This window comes from Moschus berezovskii, chromosome X (genome assembly GCF_049115385.1).
Source record: "Moschus berezovskii isolate FMDL1 chromosome X, NW_MosBer_1.0, whole genome shotgun sequence".
NCBI lineage: Eukaryota > Metazoa > Chordata > Mammalia > Artiodactyla > Moschidae > Moschus > Moschus berezovskii.
The window spans coordinates 99,797,476-99,817,461 of record NC_142488.1 but is presented as its reverse complement, the minus strand read 5'-3'; the positions used below and the strand labels follow the sequence as shown (position 1 = coordinate 99,817,461).

General features: G+C 39.6%; 1 protein-coding gene across 3 annotated transcripts in view; it reads left to right on the top strand.

Annotated features, from left to right (window-relative positions):
- The first annotated feature begins 5,272 nt into the window (after positions 1 to 5,272).
- ACSL4 (acyl-CoA synthetase long chain family member 4) overlaps positions 5,273 to 19,986 on the top strand; it is a 74,245-nt gene continuing 59,531 nt past the window's right edge. For 2 of the 3 annotated variants that reach the window (XM_055393972.2, XM_055393971.2), the window contains exon 1: positions 5,273 to 5,412. The gene's annotated coding sequence lies outside the window, so the exon portion shown is untranslated. The remainder of the gene's footprint in view (positions 5,413 to 19,986) is intronic. The other variant, XM_055393973.2, reaches the window with a different exon arrangement.

Genomic DNA, 19,986 nt, shown 5'->3' with positions numbered 1-19,986 from the left:
TCTGTTGTTCCATGTCCACTTCTAACTGTTGCTTCATGACCTGCATACAGATTTCTCAGGAGGCAGGTAAGGTGGTCTGGTATTCCCATTTCTTTCAGAATCTTCCACAGTTTGTTGTGATTCACACAGTCAAAGGCTTTGGCTTAGTCAATAAAGCAGAAGTAGATGTTTTTCTGGAACACTCTTACTTTTTCATTGATCCAGCGGATGTTGGCAATTTGATCTCTGGTTTCTCTGCCTTTACTAAATCCAGCTTGAACATCTGGAAGTTCATGGTTCACACACTGTTGAAGCCTGGCTTGGAGAATTTTGAGCATTGCTTTACTAGGGTGTGAGATGAGTACAGTTGTGCAGTAGTTTGAATATTCTTTGACATTGCCTTTCTTTGGGATTGGAATGAAAACTGACCTTTTCCAGTCCTGTGGCCACTGCTGAGTTTTCCAAATTTGCTGACATATTGAGTGCAGCACTTTCACAGCATCATCTTTCAGGATTTGAAATAGCTCAACTGGAATTCCATCACTTCCACTAGCTTTGTTCGTAGTGATGCTTCCTAAGGCCCACTTGACTTCGTATTCCAAGATGTCTGGCTCTAGGTGAGTGATCACACCATCATGATTATCTAGGTCATGAAGATCTTTTTTGTATAGTTCTTCTGTGTATTCTTGCCACCTCTTCTTAATATCTTCTGCTTCTGTTAGGTCCATACCATTTCTGTCCTTTATTGTGCCCATCTTTGCATGGAATTTTACCTTGGTAACTCTAATTTTCTTGCTTGCCATGGTTTCTTGCTTCTTGGTTTATGCTTGCCATAAACCAGACATTTTATGAGCATGATTTCATTTAGCCCTCCCTCAGAAAAGCCTGTGCTACCATAATGAATGTGATATCATTATTATCCTTGACTTACAGATGAGCAGGCTGATGCTCAGAAGAGGTTATGTAAGTTGTCTAGGGGGGTCCAAGTCCTAAGCCCATAGAGTTTCTCTCCTGCTCCTCTGACTCTATGTGACCTCCTGACTCCAGTAGTCAATGATTCACAGTAAAGGACATTAAGAAAAAAACATCTGTTTAGTTATTTTTGCCTGTGCTGGTCTTCATTGCTGCATGGGCTTTTCTCTACTTGCAGTGAGTTGGGGCGGGGGGTGGCTATTCTTTGTGGCATGCAGGCTTCTCATTGCAGTGGCTTCTCTTGTTGCAGAGCGTGGGCTCTAGGGCACATAGGCTTCAGCAGTTGCGGCTCCTGGGCTCTAGAGCACAGACTATGGTTGTGGCGCATGGGGTTTAGTTGCTGTGTGGCATGTGAGAGCCTGCAGGACCAGAGATCAAAACTGTGCCTCCTGCATTGGCAGGCAGATTATTTATCACTGAGCCACCAGGGAAACCCCGAGTAAGGGAAAACCTGGACTCGTCTTTTAAGAGTGGGTGTGTGCTGTCGGAAAAACTTTGACTCGTCTTTTAAGAATGGGTAAAGAAATAAAATCTTCTTGCATGTGAAAAGGAAAGGAAAATAAAGATTTAAAACGAGTTAAGGCATTGATGACCTTTTGTATACACTGCTATATTCAAAATGGATAACCAACAAGGACCTATTGTATAGCACATAGAACTCTACTCAATGTTATGTGGCAGCCTAAACGGGAGGAGTGTTTAGGGGAGAATGGACATGTATATGTATGGCTGAGTCCCTACACTGTTTACCTGAAATGACCACAGTATTGTCAATTGGCTATACCCCAATACAAAATGAAAAGTTTAAACTTTGAAGAAGTAAATAAAATAAAAAGGAAAATTCTAATAAAAGAAAAAGATATTGATGGCCTTTCCCTCTAACATTACTAGGCTAGAATCACTACAGAAAATGGGCAAACTATACAAAAAGGTAACTTTTTGCAGATTTGAGGACTACCGCTGCAATTCAATTTGCCTCTGGCCTTATGGATAAACATGGGTATTTTGTTCCTTTTTTCTTTCTTTTTGGGAAGGTTGCAAAAGCAATTTGCAAGGATACTGCAGAGGATTTTATCTAGAGGGGATAGAATTCGTTTTCAAGAAGACAGAGTTAATGAGAGACACAGAAGACAAATTTCATTAAAACACTGCTGGGATTTGGTTTGGACTGCACGATCTTTACAGATGAATTTGGGAAGAACTGGGTTTTTACTGAGTTTTCCCATCCAGATGAGTTCAATATCTTTCCATTTGTTTTGTCTTTTCAATTAGTTTAAAAGCCAGTGGAATGTACTAAAGTGACAAGAAATTGTGGTCTGAAAAGATAAAAGAGTTGTTTCTCAAAAAAATGACATTAAATCTAGCTACGATGGCAATGGTCATTTTTGAAAGGGTTAGCTTAAGTTATTATTTATGTTTACAGTTATATCAGCTTCTGTCTAGGTTTCTGATTTCACCAGTTGTTTCAGACTTGCCACTGAAGACAATATTTGGCTTGGTTATTGGGTCTAAAAAAAATAAGGTCTCATGAATGACAAAGCATAACATCACTTGGATATGCAAATATTATTATAAAGTCCTGCTGCTTGTAGTGAGACCAAAAAGGAAATTATTATTTTACAAACATGTGAAGTATGTTTAACATGCAAAGGCTTGCTACACAGTCAATGAAGAACAGTTGTTTTCTGCCCTTCCATAAATAACTAATGCCAAGAGAAGCCTGGCTATCTGTTTCAGCTTCTTGTTACAGGAGAGTAAAATGGGCAAGGTCTAAATATCAGTACCTGCTAACAGAGCTGTCCTGTAAGTTCTGTTTGCCTTCAGTTTAATTTCCATGCTTTCAGTGCTTTTTATGTTGTATGTTGAATCTGTCAATTGCACTGTACATTTTCCTAACTTTTCTCCATGTTCATATGTTTCTCTCTTCTGTTTTTAATTGGACTGGTTGTCCTGGGTAAAACTTATTACCTAGGAAGCCTGGTGTAGTGCAAGCACCCTGGTCTGGGAATCATAATTGTGATGGGAAATCCAGGCTCTGCTACTGGTTAGTTATATGTCTAGACAAGTCGTTTAACCTGCATCTGTTTCTCTATCTGTAAAACAGAGATAATAATCCCATGTCTTCCAAACTAGTAAACAATGATGCAAATGTTCTCTCTAAAATGTCAGACAGGTGGCTTGGGGGATGTTTTGCTCCTGGGTAGTACACTTCTAGAGGGTTTCTGATGACAAGAAATTAAGCAAAGTTTATTTTGACCTTGAAAAAGTGAAAAAAGAGCAGCTAGAAACAGCGTGGATACACTTGGTTTCCTTTTTGGAGATCCTTCTATCCTCTTCATCCTGAGTGTGGTTAACTCGAAAGGAAAAGGTGAGAAAAGGCAGATGATAAAGGTAGCCAGAACTGTTAGCATGAATGACTAGCATGTGATAAAGATCTTGAAAATACAACTAGTTTCTTGGTCTGATAAATATCTCTATATCTGTATTTACAGACATGCTTATACATAGGTATGTACATGCACAGATTCATACATACAAACAAAAACTGATAGCTTCAGGCTCTTTCCTTTACACCTTCTAAAGCTGGAGGAACTTTAGCAACCTATGCTGACTCAGTGTTCAGAAAAAATTACCCAATTGAAAAATTCTGGGCTAAATGCCTGCTAGTAAAGGAAACTGACAAAAGTATATACTTTCAATACGAGGTTTTTTTTTTTTCCATTTTGGTCTGATTTATGTGGTCTACTGGGTCTGTTCTCTGTTTTCATTCCATCACTAGACACTAAGTTTGTTGAGGGCAAGGATGATCATTTGTTTGATTTCGTTTGTGTTTACTATACTTGACAGTCCTCTGTACGCTGTTGGTGCCCAGTGAATTTTATAGCTGACAAATGATTACTTATTTCTGGTATTACAACAAGATCTCATAAATAAACATGACAATTAAACTTGTTGTTTGAAGTCCTGAACTTTCTAGGTCAGTCTTGAAAAAAGAAGTTATATGACTGCCATAGCAATATTCATAGGCATATTATATATAAGTGGGTGGGCCTGTTGAAAATTGGATGAGTAATCCCACTTCAAAGAAGTAACATATAAAGGCTGCAGCTCTCAGCTCTCCAATTGCGGGCTTCCAACCACCTATAGTGTCACCTGAGATGCTTATTAAAGATTCAAATTTCTCAGTCCCACTGAGATCCAGGTATCCATATTTTAACAAGCACCCCAGATGATTCAGATGCATACTCAAGTCTAAGAACAACTCTACCCTGTAATCTGAGTTGGCCACACACACACACACACACACGCTCGTCGTTACCTCTCATAATTATATGGGAAAATGAAAAACAGTGAAATGACATGTCCATGCCTAGCAAGAAAAGGAAGCTAGTCCTCCATTAAACATCAGGGAACTGGAAGAATACTGGCATTTTCTTTCTTTTGGTGATGTATTCTTGGCAGTTTGTCGTGGCTTATTTACAATTACGGTCTCTTCTGAAGCCCCGAGACAGTTCGCCAGCATTTTATTTTTAACAGCAGTTTCTTGAATCTCTCGGGAAGATTATTTGTAGGACTGGCTCAGAAGCAACGATTAGGGCCAGTAAGATGTCACAGTGCTGCGGTGACATTTCCTTATCGGTGGTGAGCTCTTTTTACCACGACACCATCGTAGAAACACAAGGCATAAAGTGAAAACCCTGCATTCTTGTGATATTTCATAAGTGGGGGTGGCTGCATGGGGTCTTCAGGCAGTGAGAGGCGCGATAAAGGGTGAAGAGAGGCGTTAGGTGGGGCTTGGAGGGGCAGGATGTCTTCGGCAAAGAACGTTAAGATCTCTCTCTAAAGAGCAGTGAAGTCCGAAGATGAGTATCTTGAAAGGGCAGCTGGAATAGGACCCAAGAGGAACTTTCATTCTGGGGTGGAGTCCTGGGAAAGGGAGCGCAGGTGCGGGCGTGGGCCCCTGGGGCAGCGCGCTGAAATCAGAGAAGCGCCGGACCCTCCCGAAAGCAAGCTCCATCACCCGGCGGCGGGTGCGGGAGCTGGACCCTCAGGCAGGCCCGCGGGGAGCCGTTAGCCAGTTCGGCCCCCGCACCTCCCCGCCCCCCGCCTTCTAACGGCCCTCGCCGCCCCTCCTTTTCGGCTGACGTCGGGGCGAGCGGAGGCGGGCGCGTGGGTGGGCTGAGCGGGCCGTCGCCCGCGATTCGGCCGGCTGTGCCACACCACCGCGCGCCCCCGCTCCGCCCGCCCCTCCGGGCGCGTCTTTTCCGGGCCCGCGCGGCGCCGCGCCTCGCCCCGCCTCCGCTGGCCCTCCGGGTGCGCGCGCGCGGCTGCGGCTTTTTCTCCGGCCTCCGCGGCGCGCCCCTCCTCGTCCCAGCGCTAGCGGGCACGCGGCCCCTTTCCGCCGGCTTCTAGAGTGCCGAGCGCCCGCCGGCTGCGAACGCGCCACAGGCAGCGCCCCGGGTAAGTAGCCGGGACCCGCGAGGCTCCGGCCCCGGCACCCCGACCCCGTTGCTGTGGCGCGGGCCCCCAGCTCTGGCCGCGCCACCGTCCCACACCTGATCCCGGAGGACGTTGGGGGGACGTTCCTGTTCCCGAAATCCCTTCGCTTTCTTCTGGAGCCTGGCCGATTTACCCGCCCGCCTCCTCCGGGGCCGGGCAGGTTTCCCGAGATGCCGGTATCATCTGCTTTGCTGAGGTGTGGGGTCTTCGAGACCCTGGTCTGCCTCTTCATGCCGCTCACCGCCTCCTCGAGGGCCAAAAGCTCTTCCCAATCGGGGTGCAGGCTTTGCCATGACCTTTCCCCAGTGAGCACACCAGGGACTCGCCAGACCTCCAAACGACCTTTAGGACGCCCCCGGACCTCAGCTCCATTTTGTCCGTTTCGAGTCGCTCTGTATCTGAGAGCTTGGGACTCTTTCTGGCTCTAGAAGCATCCGCCCTTCGAATTTGAAGGATGCCCTAGCTTCCGATATCCTCTTAGCTTCCTATCTTTAGGTAGGTTAGAAAAGGACTGCTTTCTAGCAGAAGCATGCTCTTATTTTTTTTTGCTGTCCTACCTATCTACATCCCTGCCCTCCGTGGGTGCTGTATATTTAGCATCAGCTTTATTCACTTCCTCTTCCTCTCATTCGAGTGTGCTACAGAAAGAACTGTGGTCGATGTCTATAGCACAGAGAAGAATCGAGGAGAATATGATTCACTGCCTAACCCCCGTTAAGGGGTTACATATTTTAAATGAGACGTCATTTCTCCTCTTCACTCCAGCATCTCCTCTTTCAAAGGCATTTTTTCCACCCTCTTGAAATGACTGTGGTCTAATCCCTCTTTTCACGTTAAAAGAATCAATCATCGCTCTAAGAAACAACGGGGAGATGGCATTTAAATGAGTCCCTCTGAAAAAGTAAGCAGTCTGCTCTATTGGTTAATGGTTTAATCAACGCCTCAGTTAGCTCATTTACAAAATTGAGGGTGTTGAACGAAGGTTCCTTCTAGTATTTTGATTTTAAGACCTGTGAATTCATGCTTAGTATTGTAACGTGTTGCAGTGTAAGGGATATTTAACCTGATGAAATCCACGTTTCCCAGTAGTTGCTTGTTACATTAGGTTTTCTATTACTTCTAACAAATCCTTTTAATTGCTCTTGATGCATTAGTTTGTAGGCAGAGCTCCAATGACTATACTGTCAATGAGCGTATCAATTAAGATTTGCATAGTGTGAGGCCTCTTCCTTGAATTATAAAATAGCTCATCTTTTAGATTGAAAAGAAGTGTGAAACACCTAAAACTCCTGTAAGAATTAACACCCTATCTGCCATTTTGGCAGAGGATGAAACACTGAACTCTTCTCCCAACGTAGAATAAAGTACCTTTTTGTTCTGATAGAAGTAATTTGACACCTAAAAATCCACAGGTGTATTGCAACAATAAACATCTTGACTAAATTCAGTGTTTCCCCCTAAAGCCCCGATTTTAAAAATAAGTGATCCATTTTTGAGTGTTTTGGGTAGGGGCAGGATGGGTGGAGAAAGGCAAGGCTTGCCCAATTCCGTGGGATGAGAAATGGATTGGGACTCTGGAGAGGCTGACATGCAGTTCCAGTGGTAGCTAAATGTATAACCTTGAACAAGTCACTTTACCTCACTTCATTTTTGCATCTCTAAAAGGGTCTTGATGTTGTCAGAATAATCTGCATAAGTCCCCTAATTTGACGATACATATCTATCATAGTTTGCATTAAGGCTGTGCCTTAAATCATTAGTTAAGTCCTTAGTTATTTAGAACGTTTTTCTCAAAGATCTGCTTATACTAGTTCCAATCTATATATGCATAATTCTTAATTCATCCATATCAAATGAATTACTCTATATATTGGGAAGCATTCTACAAAAGTCAGGTATTATTCACTTCTGCTTGCAAGTGAAGGGTGTGCATACCACACTTTATTTTTCTTTAAAGGTTCAAGGTTTTTAAGAAATTTGTATGGGAGTGTATACAGACTGCCTTGTAACTGTAATTGGCTAGGCAACTTGAAAAGAATATGCAAGCACCTCATTCATTCATTCATTTGTTCCTTCATTCAACGTATCTCATTCCTCCATCTGTCATTTATTTTGTGCCAGGCCTCTAGGGTATGATGGTTGAGAAGACAATCCTTTCCCTCCAAGGTTTAATTTTATAGTCCAGGATGGAGGCGATGGTGGTGAGGGTTGTGGAGAGAGAGTTTTGTGTGTCAGTTTATTTTTATTAACAACAGTCAAATCAGGGACATAAAATCCTGGGGAAGTTAAGTCTCCACAGGGGAGGAGGAGATAATTGTGTTAATTGTAGCCTGTAGACTCTCTTCTTGGTGTTCCTTTTTTTTTTTTCCCTTTCCATTCCTTGACTTTCAATTACTGAGACTTTAACAAAAATGAAAGGTTTGTTTTTTTCACTCATGCTGTTGACTGGTTTTATATATTCCTTTTATTTGTTTCTCTTTTAGCTGTTTAAGATAGTTGTACATTCTCATACAATTGTAAAAAACAATACCCTTTAATTTTCTTAGTGGTAACATCTGGCATAATTGTAGCATAATATCACAAGGAGATTGAAGCAGGTACAGAGATCTCCAGTTTTACATGCACTCACTTGTGTGTGTGTACTTAGTTCTATGGGCTTCTCTATAGGCACTATATAGTGGTAAAGAATCCGCCTGCCAATGCAGGAGACATGGGTTTGATCCCTGGGTCAGGAGGATCCTCTGGAGGAGGAGATAGCAACCCACTCCAGTATTCTTGCCTGGAAAATCCCATGGGCAGAGGAGCCTGGCCAGCTACAGTCCCTGGGGTTGCAAAAGAGTTGGGTACAACTTAACGACTAAACAAAAACAGTTTGGCTCTATGCAGTGTTAGCGCATGTAACCACCACCACAGTCAAGATACAGAGCTGTTCCATCACCCCAAAGGTCTCTGATGTCCTTTTATAGCCATCTCACTCCCTCTGTGACCCCCTGGCAACCCCTAATGTGTTTTCTTTGCCTGATTGGTGTTTTTTCACTCAGTGTAATTGTGTGGGATTCTTGCAGGGAATATATCTTGTATCAATAGTTCTTTTCATTCTTGAGTCCTGTGTGAAGGATATCTGGTTCTTTCTTGTACTTTGTAACCCGTTATGAATAAAGCTCCTATGAATAGTTATGTACTGGTTTTTGTATGAACATAAATTTTCATTTCTCTAGGATAATTGCTCAAGAGTGCAACTGGTGCTTGTATGGATGTTTAGTCTCATAAGGAACTGCCGAACTGCTTTCCAGAGTGACTGTGCCATTTTATATTCCCTCAGCAATGCATGAATGGTTCTCATCTTTGCCAGCACTTGGAGTTGTTACTATTTTTTATTTTTAGCCATTCCGATAGATATATATACAGTGATATCTTGTCATAGTTTTAATTTGCATTTCCCTAATGGCTATGATGTTGGACATCTTTTCATGTGCTTATCTGCTATCTCTGTATTTTCATCAGTGAAATGTATGTTCATGTCTTTTCTCCATTCTCTAGTTGGAATTTTTTTTTTTTTTACTGTTCTGAGAGTTCTTTATATAATTCTCAATACTAGTGTTTTGTTGGCCATGTGGTTTGCAAATATTTTCTCCCAGCCTGCAGCTTGCGTTTTTGTCCTCTTCATAGGCAAGTTTCACAGAATAAGTCTTTAATTTTGATAAGGTCCAGTTTGTCAGTTTTCCCTCTTATGGATACTGTGAAGGAATCTGATATACCTTTGTTATTTAATTTTATTCCTTGCTGTTATATATAACATCCAGTATTTCTGTAAGCAGTGTGAACATGTTTTTTTATTTGAGCATTCTTGGAGCTCAGATGTATTCTTCAAACAAGTGACCTTGATGGCTTAGATTGTGAATCCATATTTATACATGTTCTCACTGGATTAAAATGGCTGCCATTCTTAAAAATATAATTTCTGTCTTACCAGGCAGTCACCATAACATTAAAATTAATATTTTAAAATTAAGTAGATGTGTCATATGCCAAGGAGATTTTTGGTTTCACTTTCTAATTTTAAAATATTTTGGCAAAACTGTGTAGTTTCTAATCAACATTTCTGGTAAGTAATCCAAAGAAAAAAAATTGAGTTCTCATTTAAATGTACTTTGAAAGTCTGCTTCTTCATTTTGAGTAGTGAAGTTGCAAATATGATGATAGATTTAGTAGGCTTGTTCTGCTCAGAATAATAAATAGAATGTTGAATTTATCTGTCTAGACTGTATGTTTTTCTTTTATAGTAGCTACTTAATGTTCGTTTTAATTATCTTTTAAAATAAGCATTAGTTTTAAGGTAGCTTACAAGTGTTATTTTGAAAAATATATGTGCTCATGTTTGAGAATAACTTACAGGAAAAGCTCAGTGATTGACTTTTTAAGAGTATTCATTTCTGTAAGGGGGCACTGAAATTATTAATTGTCCCTTCAGTGTCACAATTTTTGCTCAATAAATTTATAGCCAGGATAGTGGATTCCTAGTTGGAAGAGATCAATCATTGGTGTAAGACAATGGTGGGTAAAGTACTGCCTGTGACCAAATCCTGCCCACCACCTGTTTTTGTAAATAAATTTCTGTTGGAATACAGGCACATCCATTCATTTATGTGTTGTTTGACTGCATTCAAAATACAGTGTCAGAGTTGAAACAGAGAACTTAACGGCCCTGAAAGTCAATTTACTCTCTGGTCCTTTACACAAAAAGTTTGCCCAGAGATAAAGCAACCTTATAATAAATTATTGAGTCTCTATGCTTTAAAGGAAATTTAACAAATGTTACCTTGACTTTTAGTACCTTTTAGGTTGTTTCCATGTGGAAATTGTGGTTTGGAAGACTATTCATTTTCTTTATTGTGTCCAAAGGCACTGATCTAGGGGCAGCGTTAAGGAATGGATGGAGAGTTGGAAAAGTTGATTTTGTTGTTTTTGTCAGGTGTGGGCTTTTTCATTGTGAATGTCAGTTTGCAAGTTTGGTAACTGGTGAGATTCAGAAGGAGGCCTATTTAGTCACGATATCCTTTGGAGATTCTGTTGTGTGCCAGAGTGGTAATGAGAGCCAGGTATGGCAGTTCTGTTGCTCCTTCTCCCAAAGTTACTGTGATCTTTAAATACATAGTAGTTTGAGCCTGTCAAGCTGAACTTAAGATTGTTTGTTTATTATTTTGTGTGCACAGCTTCCTTTTGTAAGTTAGAAGTTCATACTTTAGTTCTTTTAAATGCCCCACCTACAGGTAAGGTTGAAAATAGAAACTGAGTTTGGACTGTTTCACTGTATATTTGGAAAGAAATGGGTCCCTGCCTCACATCATACTCCAAAATAAGTTAAAGATGTATTTTTTAAAAATCTATGTATATATTTTGAAAACTTCTGGAAAGCACAACACACCGTAACAAAGTTGAAAAGTCATGTGACAGGAGGAAAATAATTTCTGTATATGCCATGGAAGCTTTTATTGACTTCCACTTAACTGACCCACCATATTAAATGATACTCATTTGTTTTGTAAAACACACTATGAACTGAACACTTGCTATTAGTAGATTGGTATCTGGTACGCCAGGCTTGTGAACCCACCAGTACAACAGATGCTTTTATTACTGAATTAGTATGAATTAAAATAATTAAATTAAAAATATGAATTATTATTTTATTATGAATTACTGTGCTTGTTCTTGTTTTTGTAAATATGAAATTTATTTTCATATAACTTGATACAATCTGAGTAGTGAGGAATTGAAGTTCTTACTGAAAATTTACATATGAAATGATATGATGTCTGGGATTTGCTTCAAATTATATAGGAGTTGACGTGCAGAGTGCATAGAGATGTGAAAGAAATAAAATTCAGCAAATACAGATGATAGTTGAAGTTGGGGGATAGGTTTATTGTAACAAAACAAATGGTATATTTTGAAATGAGTTGATGAAAACAAGTTGTAAGTGTATAATTAGGGGTGTGTAAGACAATGATAAAAGATTTGTATAAAGTATATATATAAATCTGAAGAGTTCTCCACTAATAGTTCCTTGCAAGTATCTTTTAAGTTCTTTGAAGTTCTGCATTATCTAAGAATTCAGTTTAAATTTCTTTATAGTTAGTGGGCCTGGAGTTAAAGAAAGGTTTTGGCCTTCTGGCCCTTTATCAAAAACTTGATAAATGAGTGTACATTTACCACTGATAAAATGAAGATAAAATGAAATGTTTGTCATGAGCATATTTTTTTTATGATTGTTCACCTTAGTTGACTTTTTAAATTGGCTAATTGTATTCCAAATAAAATTAGGTTAAAAAGTTTCTACTATATAATATCTATGATATATAAAGAGCTCCTACAGATCATTGGTGATGGACAGGGAGGCCTGGCGTGCTGTGATTCATGGGGTCGCGGAGAGTCGGACACGACTGAGCGACTGAACTGACTGACTGACAGATCAATAAGTAAAAGGTACCTGTTAGAAAAAGTGGCAGAGGGTTGTGAATTGGCCTTTTATGAAAAAAGAAAAGAAATTGAAATAATGATTCAAAAAGAAAAGATGCTCAAATTCACTCTAGTAATTAAGGAAATGAAAACCAATTTTTTTTACCAAATACACTGGCAAAAACTGTAATATCCACTTTTAGAAAGGAATGGCCACTGTCATACACTTTAATGAGAGTGTGAATTGTGTAGCTTTTTGATAGAGTGCCAAAATCATCTGATTTTTAAATGTGCATATATTTTTGACCCAGTAATTCTGTAGGAAGCTATTCTGGGTAAGTATCTGCACATTTGTATAAAAATATATACAAGATTTCAAAGCAGTGAAGCTTGGTAATGGTGAAAACTTGGCAGCAACCTAAATGTCTATCAGAAGGGGAATGACTTAAATAATAACATGCTGTTCTGTTGAATAATATGAACCTATTAAAGGAAAGAAATCCCTTAGACCTATATAAATGGACATGGGAGTTCCAAAATATGTTGTTGAAGGGTGGAGGGAATTATATAACACTCCATATACCATGATTCCACCTATCTAAAAAAGACAAAACCTTGCCATGCATATGGATAATACAAAAAGGTATGACTGATAGGCACCATGAATGGATAACTCTGGGGCAAAAGGGAGTGGTGTTAGAGGAAGGCATTATAGAGATACTTATACTTTTTACCCTATACAATTCTATATATACCAGTACCCTTTTGATAGTAATTTTACAGATTCCTCATATGCAGCATTACACATTGAAGGATATTTACAATGCCGTTTCTTCATTGTGCTTTATACAATAACATTGAGCTAGAAATGGGGGTGAATGCCTTGTATTTAGAGAGTACTTAGTACTTTAACAAAGGCAGAACATTATTTTTAAAACTATTTGTATTTTCTGAATTTTCTGCACTGAAAATATAAGTACAAAATAAATAAATAAAAGCACCATAATCCCATAGCCAGGGAGATATATGGTCAACTTTTGGGCACACGTTTGGGTACATACATGTATGGACACTTGCATGCACACACACATGCACGTGTGCAAACATATGTATCTTCTTTCTACAAAAGAAGGGTTCTTAGTGTACATACTGATTTGTAACTTGCTTCCTTTAACTGTAGTCTATACAGTGAGCATCTTTCATGATCGATAACTGTGAATAAGTGAAAAAGACATCCTAGTGGGAAAAAGAACAACCATGTGCCAGGTAAATGTAGTGCTCCACTTAAAATAACCGATTTCTGGGACAAACTATAATCTTCCAACAAAGTCATGGTCACCAAAAGTAAATAACCAAGGAATGAAAAATTTCTCAATGTTAAACCAGTTCAGTTCTGTTTTGACTTTATCCACATTGTTTAAGTTGTAGTTACTAGTAATGATATATAAGTACAGTATATTAAAAGGTCATTAGGGATCTTTTGGGTGGGGTTTGGTTTTAATGAAGGTTTTAAAACTGAGCTTGAACAGTTATTTTGGTTCACAGAAAAACCAACTGGTCTGACTAATTTTTGGTAAATGTGTGGGAGTAGTTGTGTTCTTTCACAGCTTATAAAAGTAAAGAAAATCTGGGTGTCTATGGAAATCTTGCCTGGGAAATCCCATGGATAGAGGAGCCTGGTGGGCTACAGTCCATGGGGTCACAAAAGTCGGACATGACTTAGCAGCTAAAAAACACAAGGAGGAAGTGCTTCCTATTAATCTTGCTTCTAATTGTCCTCAACTGATGAAGACTGTTGTCCACCTCCCTCTCTGCCTTTGATTGAAGGGTCATGTTGCTTAGGGCATTGCCCACAGGAAAGAGGAGGTGGATGCTATACTAGGGCATGACCAAAGGAGTGAGAGGTGGCTGTGAGCATACAGTCTCTAGCCAGAACATACCGGAGTTTTGAAAACTAGGAATCTCAACTCCAGTTTGTAATTTAAAGACATACTTTAGAAACCAGTTGTAGCCTATCGAATCCCTAAACTAAGAGAACATTGAGAAGCCTTGCAGTGTTTAATCTGATGATATCACAGATTAAATTAAAAACCTGCTTCTACATAAAAATCCTGGCCTTTACACTCGACACTAAAAACAAAATCGAAGGAAAGGGATCCCAAAATTTCTGGTGGAAAATCTGAGTTGTATGATATCCTTCCAAGTTCAGTCATTTTGCTTAAAAATGTATAACATGTAACTATATGTGAATGAATATGCTAATACTGACATTTCTTTCTACTGGGGGAAATAAACACTACACATTTTCCCATCTGCAGGTCGCTATAATTCACAAAACAGTGAGCCTGAACCCTGCCTTTTCTAGTTTCCAGAGTATGGAAACCACTTTCTTCACAAATAGTCTAACCTACTTCTGTAAGGAAATGCCTGGGCACAGAGGGAATCCCAAATATTTTACCAAAGGCTTTAAACCATTCTAGACTAACCTGCAATTGACCAAATTCCGAAGGTTTCTGTGGTTCCAAGTGTAAGAATACCATTATTCCAGCCTGCTTTTCTCTTTTCTACTCTATTTGTCTGAAACACATTCATCTGACAGTTATTAATGGCTAGTTCTACTCAGTTCCACTCCTGAGTCAAGTTACGGTTTTTCAACTATTTTTTTAAGCTACTTCTCAACTTACCATCTTCAGCAGTCATGGAGAACAGAGTACCTTTTACTTGGATGCATCCCATGAGATACTAGTGCTAGTTGTGTCTTCTCTTCTGTTTCCAAAGCCATAACTGAACTTTAAGCTCATTCAACCAAGTTCCTGTTTCCTGTCTGCGGGAAGTTTTCAGCTTTCAGTTCATTTGAAAAGCAGAAATGACTAATATATTCTGAGAAAAACGAATGATCACCATTTCATAGGGAGCAGCTCTGCCCATTTTTGAAGACCTTTTTTTTTTTATGACATCACCTGGGTACCCCCAGGGGAGTGGTCCTCCAAAACCCTGTCATTTCTTTTTTTTTTTATTTCTAAAAAAGAATTTTATTAAAAAAGCACAAATGCAAAGAAATGAACAGAGGAAAATGTATGCGTCGAACCTGGACTGGTCACTTATGATAATATACATGCTACAATTCCATTCTCCCCAATCATTCCACCTTCACCCTCTCCCAGAGAGTCCCAAAGACTCATTTCTTTTTTTAACAGTATTAGAATGCTTCAGGCACATGTTGAAGGTAATAAACAGAATACCTAAGAGAAAACAGGTATTTCACCATGCCTTCCACTGCCTTAACTTCCTAACAATCACTAGAAGCCACCATAAATGTTTCAAATACCTCTGTTAATAGTCTCATCTCACACACACCTGTCATTAATCAAGTGAGAAATGGGAAAACTCTATTCTGCCTGCATGCTTAGTGGCTCAGTTGTGTCTGGCTCTGCGACCCCATGGACTGTTGCCTGCCAGGCTCCTCTGTTCATGGGATTTTTACTCCCCTATAAAATCTTCTAACTTCACAGTGCCTATGGAAAAAAAGAATCTTCTTGCTGCAAAATCTATTCCAGAAAGGCCTTGGAGAACGGGGATGCTACTTCAATCTCCATAATGAAAATATGAGCAGCTACACTGGGCCGCCACATTAACACCACTGTCTGCAAGGCAGAATATTCTTTTGTTAAACACTCTATTGAATTCATCATAAAGTAAGGTATTTTCACCTCTAAATCCCTCAGTATAAACCCGGAAGTGGTTATAATGTGCCTACAGCAGATGCTTAATAAAGGCTTCTCGATGACATATGAGCAGAATACATACTATACAAATCAAACTTGGTCCTGCAACACACTTCTCCTAATGTTCAATTTTACTAGACTGAGATACCATAGACAAAGATTTATGTTGCCACAGACACTCAGGTTTTCTTTACTTTTATAAGCTGTGAAAGAACACAACTACGCCCACACATTTACCAAAAATTAGTCAGACCAGTTGGTTTTTCTGTGAACCAAAATAACTGTTCAAGCTCAGTTTTAAAACCTTCATTAAAACCAAACCCCACCCAAAAGATCCCTAATGACGTTTTAATATACTGTACTTATATATCATTACTAGTAACTACAACTTAAACAATGTGGATAAAGTCAAAACAGAACTGAACTGGTTTAACATTGAGAAATTTTTCATTCCTTGGTTATTTACTTTTGGTGACCATGACTTTGTTGGAAGATTATAGTTTGTCCCAGAAATCGGTTATTTTAAGTGGAGCACTACATTTACCTGGCACATGGTTGTTCTTTTTCTCACTAGGATTTCTTTTTCACTTATTCACAGTTATCGATCATGAAAGATGCTCACTGTATAGACTACAGTTAAAGGAAGCAAGTTACAAATCAGTATGTACACTAAGAACCCTTCTTTTGTAGAAAGAAGATACATTAATTTTAATATTCTCTTTCTCACCAGGAGATCGTTGAGAATTAAACTGTTAATAAGGGAGTAGCTTTCTTTAGGAAGTATCCCCCCAAATAATTTACTTCTTTACAAGTAATTTTAGAAAAGACAGCTGCAAAATGGAAACCTCCCTGGTGAATCTCCCTTCTCTGTTTTTTATTCTTGTTTTGAAATGGAGTTCCCCAACCTCACTATTCCAGTCTTTCTTTTAGGACTGAGTAGAATTGAATCAGGGATGGTGATTCTCAACCCCAGAAGTACAAATTGTTCACTGCAGTTGTAAAGACACATGCACTAGTCCTGCTGGCTGACTTGAATCCTAGCTCAGTAGGGTCCTTTTGCAGTCAATGTAAGTAGGAGTCTGCAAAGGAAGATTGTTCTATCTGGCTATTGGGAGAAGAATATTCCAGTGCTCAGATAGTTATCTAATCTCTGTCTTATGTCAGCGGTACCCTGCATTTGAGCCATTGTTCTTTTGTTATATGAAATGTTTGTGTGGAGTGATTGGCCTATGATTGCAATGATATACATGTGGTGAAATGGCGGAGTTGTTCCTAACTCAACTTTCAGACCACTGATCTTTTTCTCATAAAGCCCCTAACCCTTAACGATTGTAGGGTGTTTTTTATTTTTAACTTCTTAGGGAGAAAGTGTGTTTCCCTGGTGGCCCAGTGGTGAAGAATCTGCCTGCCAATGCAAGAGACTCTGGTTCGATCGCTGGGTTGGGAAGATCCCCTCGAGGAGGGCATGGCAACCCACTCCAGTATTCTTGCCTGGGAAATCCCATGGATAGAGGAGCCTGGTGGGCTACAGTCTATGGGGTCACAAAAGTCAGACATGACTTAGCAGCTAAAAAACACAAGGAGGAAGTGCTTCCTATTAATCTTGCTTCTAATTGTCCTCAACTGGTGAAGACTGTTGTCCATCTCCCTCTCTGCTTTTGATTGAAGGGTCATGTTGCTTAGGGCATTGCCCACAGGAAAGAGGAGGTGGATGCTATACTAGGGCATGACCAAAGGAGTGGGAGGTGGCTGTGAGCATACAGTCTCTAGCCAGAACGTACTGGAGTTTTGAAAACTAGGAATCTCAACTCCAGTTTGTAATTTAAAGACATATTTTAGAAACCAGTTGTAGCCTATCGAATCCCTAAACTAAGAGAACATTGAGAAGCCTTGCAGTGTTTAATCTGATGATATCACAGACCTCAGTGGAAATCTGCAAAATTGAGTCAAAATTCTATTTGTCTTCTTCAAATATGGGATTGTTTTTAATGACTTTGATGAGATGCACACAACTCATTTTGATGCAGCTAATTCTGGTTGAAAGAATTACTTTTCAACCTAGACTAGATTTCTTCACTCTTGCATCGTTTCCAGCTATTATGACACTAAGATAATTTTATTTGTCTGGTCTCTTCTAGATGTCATTTTGTCATGAGATCATGAGAAATGTTTCTTCTGCTTTGAGAGGAGTGATTAGGAATCTGTTTAGGATGGAAAATCTGTTCTTAGATTTGTTGCCTCTACTGCTTACCTCTACATGCTGCATGAAAGAAAAATCAATAATGTCTCAAAGCCTCACAGTTATATATTTGAGTTACATAAAATTGTTCTGTGGAATGATCTAAACTTTTAGAATTTGTTTTGAGTTTGGTACTTGACTGGGTCTGGGGCCATGTCTTGCTATTGCTTGACCTTAAAAAAATTTTTTTTCTTTTTTTTACCAGCACTGCCCCATTGCTGATGAAAGATCAGGATGTTGTCTAGGTGGGATTGGCACCAGGTGCCAAAACTCAGTACCTTTCTCTTCTATTTTCAGGCATAGCAGCCCTGGAAACCATCAAATTGAGGTGCTGAAAGCATTTTGATGATATCTTTTCTTATTCTTTAAAAATCTGGCCTGTCGCTGTCACACAACCATCAGACCTCAAGATGTGTGCTTAACGGAGAACGTTTGTTTTCAGAACCGCCTCTGTGTTGACCTTAGTTTTGCTTTTGAAGAAGAGTAAGCAGTGTATTGCTCCATGCAGTACATGAGACAGCAAACCGCTTTTACTGCTTCTCGTATTGTTTGCAGATGTTTGTAGGAGGATTGAATTATAACTTAATTTAAAGATGATACATTTTCGCTTAACAATTCACAGAAATAACTGCAAAGGGATGTCTTAAAGGCAGATTACATTGCAGATACAGCAGAAATTAATTGCTTTAGAGATAAATGGGTGATTTCTACTAGTAGGAAATATCAACACTGTTGAAATTGCAACAAGTTTCTTGGCTGACCTTTTTATGGGGACACATAATAGCCGTTCCTTAAGCAGTGTTCCATTGAGATGGGAAAGACTTCTGCTCTGCTTGGGAGTTCTTAGTACACTGGTGCTTCTTTTTAAATTTGTTTTTTGAAATTCTTGTTTTGGGTTTCATCTGCAGAAATACCTTATTGATGCATTTTCAATACTCGACTAATGAAAATTCCAGGTAACAAAACCTCAGTTGGGTGTGTTTTGCAATGGAACTAACCTATTCCAAATTTTACACTTGCCAGAGTAGTATTACAACCAAAAAGCTGTAACCTGTTTGTAACAGCTGGGTAGCAGTCTGCAGATGAAATTGATCAAAACCTTTTAATTTTCTGTTTGTGTACTTCAACTCTGCATTTTCCTTTCCTTTATTTCTTTTCAGAACTTCGCTTTCATCCTTTGGCTTTGCATAATTCTTCTTGCTCCAATATGATTTTTTAAAAAATACATTTTGAGCAAGCCAGCTGGTCCCTAAGCAGTAATAGGTATAACTTGATAATTCTAGAGGGTAGCGGCTATTATTAGCTTTTTATTAATAAAAGATAAGATAATCATCATTGGGGGTGGGAGGAGATGGGGATGACAGAGAATGAGATGGCTGGATGGCATCACCGACTCGATGGACATGAGTTTGAGTGAACTCCGGGAGTTGGTGATGGACAGGGAGGCTTGGCGTGCTGTGATTCATGGGGTCGCAAAGAGTTGGACACGACTGAGCGACTGAACTGAACTGAAGATGATCATCTGATTGGGCATATAGGGTTGGGGGTTGACTCATAGGTGGCCCTCCTTTCCGTTACAGGTGTATGTCTGCTCTCTGTGTTAGTCTCATGGCCTCTTTTTAAAAAAAGTGTTTAGATTTCTCTGATGTGGATCATTTTAAAAGTCTTTTTTGGATTTATTACAATATTGCTTCTGTTTTATGTTGTGGTTTTTGGCCACGAAGCATGCAGATCTTATCTCCTGGATCAGAAATTGAACCTGCACCCCCTGCATTGGAAGGCAGATTCTTAACCACTGGACCACCAGGGAAGTGCCTAGTCTTAGGTCCTCTTAAAATGTTATCTATTGAACACTAAGCTCCAGAAGGAGAGGGCATAGTAAATGTTCACTGGAGTTTTCATGAATGAATGCATGTTCTTGTACCTGTGAGTGAGTGAGTGAAGTCGCTCAGTCGTGTCCGACTCTTTGACACCCCGTGGACTGTAGCCCACCAGGCTCCTCCGTCCATGGGATTCTCCAGGCAAGAATACTGGAGTGGGTTGCCATTTCCTTCTCCAAGGCTGCCTGGAATTTGACAACTAGAAATACTACAACTAAAATTATTACAAAAG